Source organism: Loxodonta africana, chromosome Y (assembly GCF_030014295.1).
Source record: "Loxodonta africana isolate mLoxAfr1 chromosome Y, mLoxAfr1.hap2, whole genome shotgun sequence".
NCBI classification, from domain to species: Eukaryota; Metazoa; Chordata; class Mammalia; order Proboscidea; family Elephantidae; genus Loxodonta; species Loxodonta africana.
This window is the reverse complement of record NC_087370.1, coordinates 4,485,510-4,496,593: the sequence shown is the minus strand read 5'-3', so window position 1 is coordinate 4,496,593 and position 11,084 is coordinate 4,485,510.

Sequence of the window (11,084 nt, the reverse complement as noted above, 5' to 3'; positions counted from 1 at the left end):
CAATGTTTTCAAAGTAGAATATATGATTTTCCTCAACCCTAAAGACTCATAAGGTATTATAAAACTGAAACCAAACCCATTACCATTGAGCCCATTCCAACTCTTGGTGCCCCCATGTGTTACAGAGTAGAACAGCTCCATAGGGTTCACCAGGCCTTTCTCTCATGTCAGCACTAGCTGGATTTGACCCACCAACCTTTAGGTTAGCAACTGATCCCTAACCTCTTATCCACCCAGGCTCCTATGCTGTTATTAGATACACATATAACAATAACCTTTTCCATGATCCGCAAAGACTTCTGACCTAATTAGTTTCATCTCCCAGAGAAAAAATGTTGGAGAATGCATTTGGTTATATCTGAAAGTAAGGAGACACTTCTTATACTTAGCCATCAAGACTGCCATTTTGTAGGTAGAAAAGCTATTTACTGTTATGGAAGTGGATTTTTTTCCGTTGGGTATTTTATTCCTCTTCTTTGGGGCAGAACTCATTTCTTGTGCACGCTTCCATGGCTGTTGGTCTTTGCCTTTCTTTCTATTCCATGGCACCGTGAATGGCTTGCAACTTACTGTTATTTGCTTATTTAACCAATGTCGTATTGATGATGAAAATATTAAACAGCAACATCCAAAGCACATCACACATGGGGAAACTGTTTCCCTATGCTTTTCCCCACAAGAACACTCATCCCCTGAAGTAAGAGTCAGCAAACAGTTTTGGTAAAGGGCCAGGTAGTGGATATTTTAGACTTTGAGGGGCATAAGGTCTCATCAAAATTATTCAACTCTGCTGATCCAGCACAAAGACAGGTGAGGTCAGTTCATAAACAAGTGGACATGGCTTTATGCCAACAAAATGTTAATTACAAAAACGGGCACCCTAATATGTAAACTCCTGCCCTAGAAAGATGGAGACCCAAAATGCTCAGGTTGGAACCAATTGGTTCATAGACACTTGTCTTTAATTCATAAAACCACAGTAGGAAATGCCACCTGGTCCTGCACCATCTTCACTATCACTGGTCTGCTCAAGTCCCTGGTTGCAGCCACTGTGTATTTTGAGTGCCTTCCAACCTAAAGGCTCATCTTCCAGCATTATGTCGGATGATGTTCTGTTGTAATCCGTAGGGTTTTCATTAGCCAGTTTTTGGAAGCACATCACCAGATCTTTTTTCGTAACCTGTCTTAGTCTGGAAGCTCCACTGAAACGTGTCCACCACGGGTGACTTTGCTGGTATGTGAAATACCAGAGGCATAGCTTCTGGCATCACAGCAACATGCACTGAGCAGAACCCCAGTTAGTATGCTTAATTTATTGATAGCATGTACTCAGAAAATACTGAATGAATGGATGCGTGAATGACAGAACGAATAAAGAGTGGCATTGCTGCGACTTACCCACACATCTGCTTGGATCCACACAGGGAACTGAGACTCTTAGCCTTTTAGGAGCAGATCACTAGGCCTCTCTTCAGAGGTGTCTCTGAGTGGGTTTGAACCATCAACATTTTGGCTAGTAGTTGAGTGCTTAACTGTTTGTACCACCAAAGGACTGCAGATTAGTCTACAAACATAAAATTATTTCTACTACTCTCATAAACCAAAAAAAAAAAAACACACCCATTGCCATTGAGTTCATTCTGACTCGTGGGGACTCTATAGAACAGAGTAGAACTGCCCCATAGAGTTTCCAAGGAGCTCCTAGTGGATTCAAAATCCCAACCTTTTGGTTAGCAGCTGTAGCACTTAACCACTAGATCTTCACAAGGTAAGTTAAATTTTGTCAACAAATTCACATCTAGTTGGAATTAGAAGAAAGTCTCGGTTATCCAGTTTACAACATTGCATCTCAAAAAAGATAATATTTCTCAGCCATATTTCTCTAAGCAATTTCACCAGGTTCTAGCGCCATTATTGACACCAAATACATACTCAAATATTCCTTGAATTAACTGCCTTCTTATACTGGACTTTTTTATTATTATTGTAGTGAAGATATATACAGCAAAATAAACACCAGCTCAACAACTTCTATGCATATGATTCAGTGAGATTGGTTACATTATTCAAGCATGCAACCATTCTCTCCACCGTTTTCCAAATCATTACACCACGGTTAACATAACCTCAGTGCCGCCTAAGCAAAAACTTCCCCTTCCCCCTCCCCCTCCATCCCATCTCTGGTAACTGTTATATTTGTCTCTGTATGTTTGTTTATTTCATATAAGTGACTGTCTTATTTCACTCAGTATAATGTCTTTGAGCTTCATCCATGCTGTGGCGTGTGTCAGGACTTCCTTCCTCCTTATGGCTGAGTAGTATTCCATTGTATGAAGGACCACATTTTGTTTATCCGTCATGTATGGATGAGCATTTTGGTTGTTTCCACCTTTTGGTCAGTTTGAGTCGTGCTGCTCTGAACATCGGTGAACAGGTTACTGATGTACGTGATCCTGGAACCACAATTTGAGAACCGCTGAACTACACTCTCTTTAGGCTCCTCAAAGAGCGGATCTTCCCAGGTGAGTTTACCATCTGTCCTCTGTGAAGGTATCAGATCATGAATGGAGGGGAGCAGAAATCTCCCATAGAATGGTTAAGAATTACGTATCTCACAGGAAGGGACAGGAACTAGGCAAATGGACACAGGGAACCCAAGGCAGAAAGGGGGTACGTGCTGTCATATTGTGTGGATTGCAACCAATGTCACAAAACAATATGTGTATAAATTTTTGAATGAGAAATTCACATGAGGTGTAAACTTTAACCTAAAGCACAATAAAATTTCTGAAAATGCAAAAACAAACAAACAAAAAGAATTAGGTATCTCAACTCTCCTATGGTTCTTTTGCTTATTAAAAAAAAAAAAAAGCAAACAAAAAACGGTTGCAATCAGGTCCAACTCCTGGCGACCCCATGACTGCAGACTAAAACTGCTCCTTAAGGTTTTCAAGGCTGTGACTTTCTGGAAGCATATGACCAGGCCTTTCTTCCACAACACTTCGGGTAAGTTCGAACCCCCAGCCTTTCAGTTAGTAGTCAAGCGCATAACCATTTGCACCACCCAAAACTCCTTTTGCTCATTGTGCCTGGATTATTGTTATTATTGTTTTTCACCATAGAGTTAATTCCAACTCATAGTGATCCCAAGTAACAGAGTAGAAATCCCCCGTAGGGTTTCCTAGGCTGTAATCCTTATGGCAGTAGATTACCAGGTCTTCTCCCATGGAGCCGCTGGTGGGTTCAATTAATACCACTTTAAATAACCCAGCAAGCTTAATCATTGCTTTTACAATGTGGACATTTTGTCTTGCAGAAGGAATATTCTATTGTGCTTTTGTAACAGTCCCGGTGTTTCAATAAACTTTAGCATATTCAGATTTGCAAGGTTATCCCCACTGTTGTACTACATGCAATCCTCGGAGCAACAAGGGTGGCAGGAACCCTTTTCTCAATAGATACCTTCCTTCCCAATGCCTTCTAAATGCTTGTAGCCAAATGCCCCTATCCTTTCTACCTAGACGTGACACATAATCCATTTTCATCTTTACTAAATTCACAATTATGAGCCTGCCTTCCTTCCCGTGGCCTTCACCTGTCTCATTTTTCTCAGTGAGGTTGTATTTTCAGATATTCTTACAGAAATTCTCCCCCTCCCCGCTTTTTTTTTTTTTTGTGTCTCCACAACATATGTCTTCCTTCAAGGCAGTAAAGTCGTCTGAATGGCACTGAATCATTTGTCAAGATATTAAGTGTTTTGGTTTTCCTCTTTTCCTACCAAATCTTTGCCTTTGTTTTGGACACTGTCCTTTGGAAGCCACAAACAAAAGAGGCCATATCTTTTCAAGCTTTTTTTAAATATCTTCCCAGATTCCTTTTTTTATTTTTACTTTCTAAAGTTTCTTGTATTTATCTTTTTGCTGTTGAGAATATATGCAGCAGAACGTACACCAATTCAACAGTTTCTACATGTAAAATTCAGTGACATTGATGACAGTCTTCTAGTTGTTCAGCCCTTCTCACCCTCCTCACTGCCCCCTAAGCTTTCTGTCTAACCTTTAGTTTCTGTTATGAATTTGATCCCATGGAAATAGTTTTTTCCAGCTTCTTGAAAATGCTCTTCAAATGGTTTCTGAGAAGGTCTCTCTTGAATCATCTTTGTCCATGTATCTATGGTCTTTCTTTACTGTTAGGCTCCCTGGGAGGTAAAAATAATTGTACTTGAACTCCCAAGAGTTGGGAAAAAACAAAATGAAACAAACATTCCAGGGAACATTGAAATGGGTTGAATTATTCACTGGGTCAGTGATGTGCAAGGACAATCCTACAACCTAAAACAACAACTGTTTGGGAAAAGTTAATGAAACACCTGAGCACAGTGCAAAGAGAGTCACATTGTCTTTCTAGATTCAGTGTTTAGACCCTATATACATACCACAAGATGGTATTCAGTGGAAATAATGGGAGTTTAGACCCCAAAGAACTCGAAATATGATCAGTGACTAACTTTGTATTAAAAGAGCCATTACCTTTACCATCAAGTTGATTCCAACTCATAGCAAATCTATAGGACAGAGTAGAACTGCCGTACAGGGTTTCCAAGGCCGTAAGTTGTTACAGAAGCAGACCGCCACATCTTTCTCCTGTGGGTGGAATCACTGACCTTTCAGTTAGCAGCTGAGCCCTTAACCGTAACACCACCAGGGCTCCTAGAAACGAATATTAGGAATGTAAAGTCCCCATCATGCTTACACGTGGTAGGCTTTCTGAAGCGCTGAGGTGTACAGACCCAACTATCGAGAAATATGATTAATCATAGATTTATAAGGAAAAAAAAAGAAGAACTGTAACTCAGACCTCTTTCTGCCAGCTACATGATGTATGGGCACATTCATCCACATGGTCCTATTCAGAGCTTTTGTCCAGAATCATTAAGTTTTTCTCCTGCAATTGAACTGTTCCATAATTTTTTATTCTCCCAGAGTCAAACGCCTCATTCTTCTTAACTGGCCTATTAAGTTCCTCTAACATTCCTTGTAAAATATGTTATTGCCTTACAGTTTTTTATCATAATTACCCATTGTGGTGACTTGGGAGCTCTAAGTATTCAAATTCATCGCTGCATTTGTGAATTGTATTTTGGAAAAATAGAAAGTATGTAGAGATTATACATATTTATATATAGACACAAATATATGTATATACAAATGCGCCCTACATGTCTGTCAGTTTGTCATACCGTGGGGGCTTGCATGTTGCTGTGATGCTGGAAGCTATGGCACTGGTATCCAGATACCAGCAGGGTCACCCTTAGAGGACAGGTTTCAGCTGAGCTTCCAGACTAAGACAGACTGGGAAGTAGGACCTGGTGGTCTACTTCTGAAAATCATTAGCCAGTGAAAACCTTATGAATAGGAGAGGAACATTGTCTGATATAGTGCTGGAAGATGAGGTCCCCAGCTTGGAAGGCACTCGAAAGATGACTGGGGAAGAGCTGCCTCCTCACAGTAGAGTCAACCTTATTGATGAGGATGGAATAAAACTTTCGGGACCTTCATTTGCTGATGCGGCACAACTCAAAATGAGAAGAAACAGCTGCAAACATCCATAATAATAATAATCGGAACCTGGAATGTACAAAGTATGAATCTAGGAAAATTGGAAATCGTCGAAAATGAAATGGAACACATAAACATCGATATCCTAGGCATTGATGAGCTGAAATGGCCTGGTATTGGCTGTTTTGAATCGGACAATCATATACTCTTCTATGCTGGGAATGACAACTCAAAGAGGAATTGTGTTGCATTCATCATGAAGAAGAATGTTTCGAGATCTATCCTGAAGTACAATGCTGTCACCGATAGGATAATATCCATATGCCTACAAGGAAGAGCATTTAACATTATTATTCAAATGTATGCAGCAACCACTAAGGCCAAAGATGAAGAAATACAAGATTTTTATCAGCTGCTGCAGTCTGAAATTGGTCAAACATGCAATCAAGATTCATTGATAATTACTGGCAACTGGAATGCAAAAGTTGGAACAAAGAAGGATTAGTAGTTGGAAAATATGGCCTTGGTGATAGAAACAATGCTGGAGATTGAATGATAGAATTTTGCAAGACCAATGACTTCTTCGTTGCAAATACCTTCTTTCACCCACATCAACAGTGACTATACACATTGACCTCACCAGTCAGAACGCAAAGAAATCAAATTGCCTCATGAAACTTTCATAATGCATGACAATATCATTTCGGGATGGATCGTCCCTTATTTCGGTACTTTCATATGGATGTAAAGAGCATCTTAATTTTTAATTTAAGAAAATCTACAGTATTTCAAACGTTCTACTAGACCTTCACAGTCAGACCTGTTAAACACTGAACACAGAGCGAACAAGCTTTCTACATACTGTAGTTGTATTGCTGTTTGAGTCACCCTAAAATTGGTCTGCACCATTATTGTCTAGGGTTTGATTATCGTTATTGCATATGGAATGAAGAACAAAAAAGGAAGATTTGTCTGCTAATGAAAGAAAATGACCTCTTATTTTTTTTTTCAAACTTAGGTCATTAAAGTCACTAAGGAGTTACCTGATATTCGTGAATGCTGCTTTCTAGATTTTTTTTTTTGCATGAATTCATGAAATGAGACCCTATTGCCAAAGAGGATTTGACCCTCCAGGGATTTGCCATTCATTATAAAACCCTTTTTAGCCTCTTCCGTGAAATATTAGACAAAAGAAATCCCAGCGAAAACTGCCATAATGAATACGTATAGGACAAAACCCACTTACTGGATGAATTATGGACTTTGCATAATGAGTTGTTCAATAAACGATTTAAAAGAAAAGAAAAACCACATAATCACTGTGATGGAATGTAAAGAAAAGAAGACAGGCTGTGATATCACAGGACAGGTCATTTGTTGGATGTGAGAATTCGCCCCAGTCTCTCAAGTTCACCCAACATCAAAGCCATTCCTGTAAAATGGATGTAATGCTGTAAGGGTGAAGATGAGATTACATAAGGCAATGAGGTGTGAGCAGGCAGTGTGCACTGTGATGCATTCTGAAAACCTGCATTGTTACACAATTTGCAGCTTTCTCTTGCGTTTATGGTATTTTCTACATTCTTACATTTTATACTTTTTACATTGAATTAATGAGGCAATGGTGTTTCCATAGTAGCATTCTCTCCTTCCGTGTGGGACACCTGGGCTCTATTCCCAGCCAGTGCACCTTATGCCCGGCTGCCACCTGTCTGTCAGTGGAGGCTTGTGTATTGTTACAATGCTGAACAGGTTTCAGCGAAGCTTGCAGATTAAGGCAGACAAGGAAGAAATTCCTGGCAATCAATCTACTTCTGAAAATCAGTCAGTGAAAAACCTCTGGAGTACAAAGGTCTGATCCACAACAGATCATGGGGTTGCCATTAGTCGGGGTCAACTCTCCAGCAGCTAATAACAACAACACATTGAGTAATTGTATTTCATTGTCCTGCTAGTACTAGATACTTGGTGGAAATGTTTATCTCATGTCTGTATGTCTCGAATTTGATAATGTTCTTTACCCTCAAGGAATGGATTGGTGAAATCTAAGTAGTCCATCCCAGGGTCAGTCATCAAGGCATGCTTCTTGCTATAATGGTCTACAGGAAATCTAGATAGCAGGTTAGGGCAGCTAGGATACAGAGGACTTACACTGAACATGGTGTTCTTCGTTGCTGTTGCAACGGCTCCAACTCATGGCCGTCCTTGTACAACAGAATGAAACATTGCCTGGTTCTGTGCTGTACGGAAAGGATCCTTGGCGGTGCAGTGGTTAAGCACTTGGCTGCTAACTGACAGGTCAGCAGTTCAAACCCACAGAGCGTGGTTCCTTGGGAGAAAAGACCTGGCAATCTGCTTCTGTAAAGATTACAGCCTAGGAAAGCCTATGGGGCAGTTCTGCTCTGTCTCACATGGGGTCGCCATGAACTGGAATCGACTGCAGGGCAATAGGATTGTTTTGGTGCCATCTTCGTGATGGCTGATAGTTCCAGTTCACTGTTTTGGCTATTCTGTCTTTCCATCTCATGGATAGTTTCTCTCATTTTTACTGGCCCTCTACTTTATCAAATATGGTGTTCATTTCTAGTGATTGACGTTTCCTGGTGGTGTCTCCAAAGTAAGGAAGACAAAGTCTTTTCATTCTTGTCTGCCTTAAAAAATAAATAAATAAACATTGTGTAGTGAAGTACTAACCGATACGTATATCTGTTTGATATTAGAAAATTCCATGTAAGTTTTTTTACTTCTCAAAGTTTAAGAAAAATTAAAAACAAAAACTTTGAAATGCAGATGTTCTTTGCCAAAGAATAAAACCCTGGAAATATGGTAATTCTATTACCGATCCCTTAAAATTATAAAAGTTATGATTCTCCCATTATGCTTTTCGATCTTTACATTTTTCTTAACGTTTTTCTTGCATCATGTTCAAACAGGGTGATGGTTGGGGCTGATTAGTATTCCCTGGTCTTTCTTGAAGAATGAACTCAGTGGTTTACATTTAATATTTCAGGATTGGTTCTACCTGAAACATTACAGGAAGACATGGTCAAATATTCCAGGAGCAGCAGAAATGGCTAGATAAAACCCCTACTCTCATCACTCTGATGATTCAATTCCATTGTGTTTAGTAAAAAGTTAAGCTTTTGTCCCCTAACACACATGAGTTAAATCTCCAAAGTTCACAAATAAATTTGTTCAAGATGTATTGGGAAAATACAGGCCCATTTATATTACGTGGAGTGTAGTTAATACTATTTCTTTAAAAGCCATAAATGCATTTATTCACGAGCAAAGCAAGGTGAACACTGATCTCTAGGCTCCATGAGGTCAGGGAGAGTTTCTGTCTTGTTCTCTTCTGCATACAAAGCGTTGGCCTTATAGGTGAAGAAATGCTGAAATCAGTGAATAAACTCATCCAAGACAGTGGAGACCATCCAAGCAATTCAGTTCAGAAGCTCCAGACCCTAATATCGGAGGCCCGCCAGCATTTCGATGCACACTGCCAAGGAATAAATGCCTTGCGATATTATCGGATTTCAAAATTATTAGAAGTTTCAGATCTCGTTCACTCTGAACAATACTAGAACAGGTCAGTATCTATTAAGGCCATTCACTGTGGTAATAAATCACAGACGATAAAAACCACATAGTCTGTAATGTGTCAAAGTGAACCTGATAAAATTCAGCATCTATTCTCACCCAAAAATGTGTAATACGGTAGGATGATACTTTGACTATAGGAAAAAATAAGTATTTTCAGCCAAGAACCAGCACCCTAGTTAATATTGAAATCTTAGAAAAATTCCTGTTAATGTCAGGTATAAGATAAGGACGCCTTTGGCCATTGCTGTAGCTTCACATTTTTCTTCTGAAATTGCTAGTCAATTCAGCCAGACAAAAGGAAGAAAGAAGGACAATTACTGAAGATATGAATGTATGTATGAAAAAAGAATCAAGAGTGTTATGTGAATCCTGTTAGAAACAAGAAGACAATGTACTAATTCTATACATATAACGAACTCTGTTGTTAGCTGCCTGTGCCCATGGCAACCTGAAGTACAAAAGCTGCCTGGTCCTGCTCCATCTTCATGATCGTTGGTGCATCTGAGTCTGTCGTTGAGGCCTTTGTGTCAGCTCCTCTCATTGAAGGTTTTCTCTCATTTTTGCTGACCCTCGGCTTCACCAAACGTAACGTCTTTTTCTGGCAATTGGTCTTTCCTGACGACATGTCCAAGTTTATCAAGGCAAAGTCCTGCCATCCTCACTTCTAAGGAGCATTCTGTCTGTACACTTTCTGATATATACATATCTGCAAAGCAGTCTTAGAGCATGTATATAGATATAGATATGAGCTCTGGTGATGCAGTAGTTAAGTGCTCACTTGCTAACTGAAGGGTCAGCAGTTTGAACCCACCAAGCTGCTCCAAGGGAGAAAGATGTAACTCTCTGCTTCTGTGAAGATTTGCAGCCTTAGAAACCTATGGGGGCAATTCTACTCTATCCTATAGAGCTGTAGCCTCACTAAGGGGGTGCAGGGGTGTGGATCATGCAAGGTGACACCGTCAGGGGGGGTGACACCAAAATGACTCTCTATAAAAATATCCTGTAGTTGGTTATCATAACAAAACATATTTCATCAGCCAGGCTTACAGGTGTCAATACACCTACAAGGCTGCGACTCTTTGCGGATTTACTTTTTGAACCTTCTAATGCACTCTGTTCAGAGCTGTCATTATTACCCAATTATACCTTGAACTGGAAGCCCTGGTGGTTCCGTGGTTAAGAGCTATGGCTGCTAACCAAAAGGTCTACCAGGCGCTCCTTGGAAACCCTGTGGTGCATCTCTACTCTGTCCTATAGAGTCGCTATCATTTAGAATGCACTTGAAGGCAGTGGGTTTACACGTGGTTTCATCTGTACGTGCTCTTGTATTCTTTGCTGCCAGTATTTTTACAGTCATTGACTTTGTCAAATTTCCCAGTGTTTTAGCTACAATATTGTGGTAATTCGTATTTGTGAAGCTACGCCAATAACTTTTTTGAGAATGAAGTAGTAATTAAAGGAAAAGAAGGAGTGATATACGGGAATTACGGTTTACAAGTAACATTAGTACAAAAACATGACTAAGGATTCCGCATGGCCTGGTATGGGAGAAGGTCCATGGGGCAGGGGAGGTGACACCATGAGTTACAGCACTGGGTGAGCCCAACCCTAGTGATGCCACTGCTAAAGGGTGGCTATGAGTTGGAATAGACTCGACAGCAATGGATTTGGTGTTTTTTGTTTGATATATGTATATACATGCATATATCTATATGGAGCCCTGGTGGCACAATGGTTAAGCACTCAGCTGTAATGAAAAGGTAAGTATTTCAGACCAACCCGTCCACTCGTAAATGTTACAGCAGAGAAAACCCTATGAGGCAGTTGTATACTGTCACTATGAGTTGGAATTAACTAGATGGCCCACAACAACAATATACGTATGTGTATACGCATTTATAATATTATGCTATACAAGTTCAT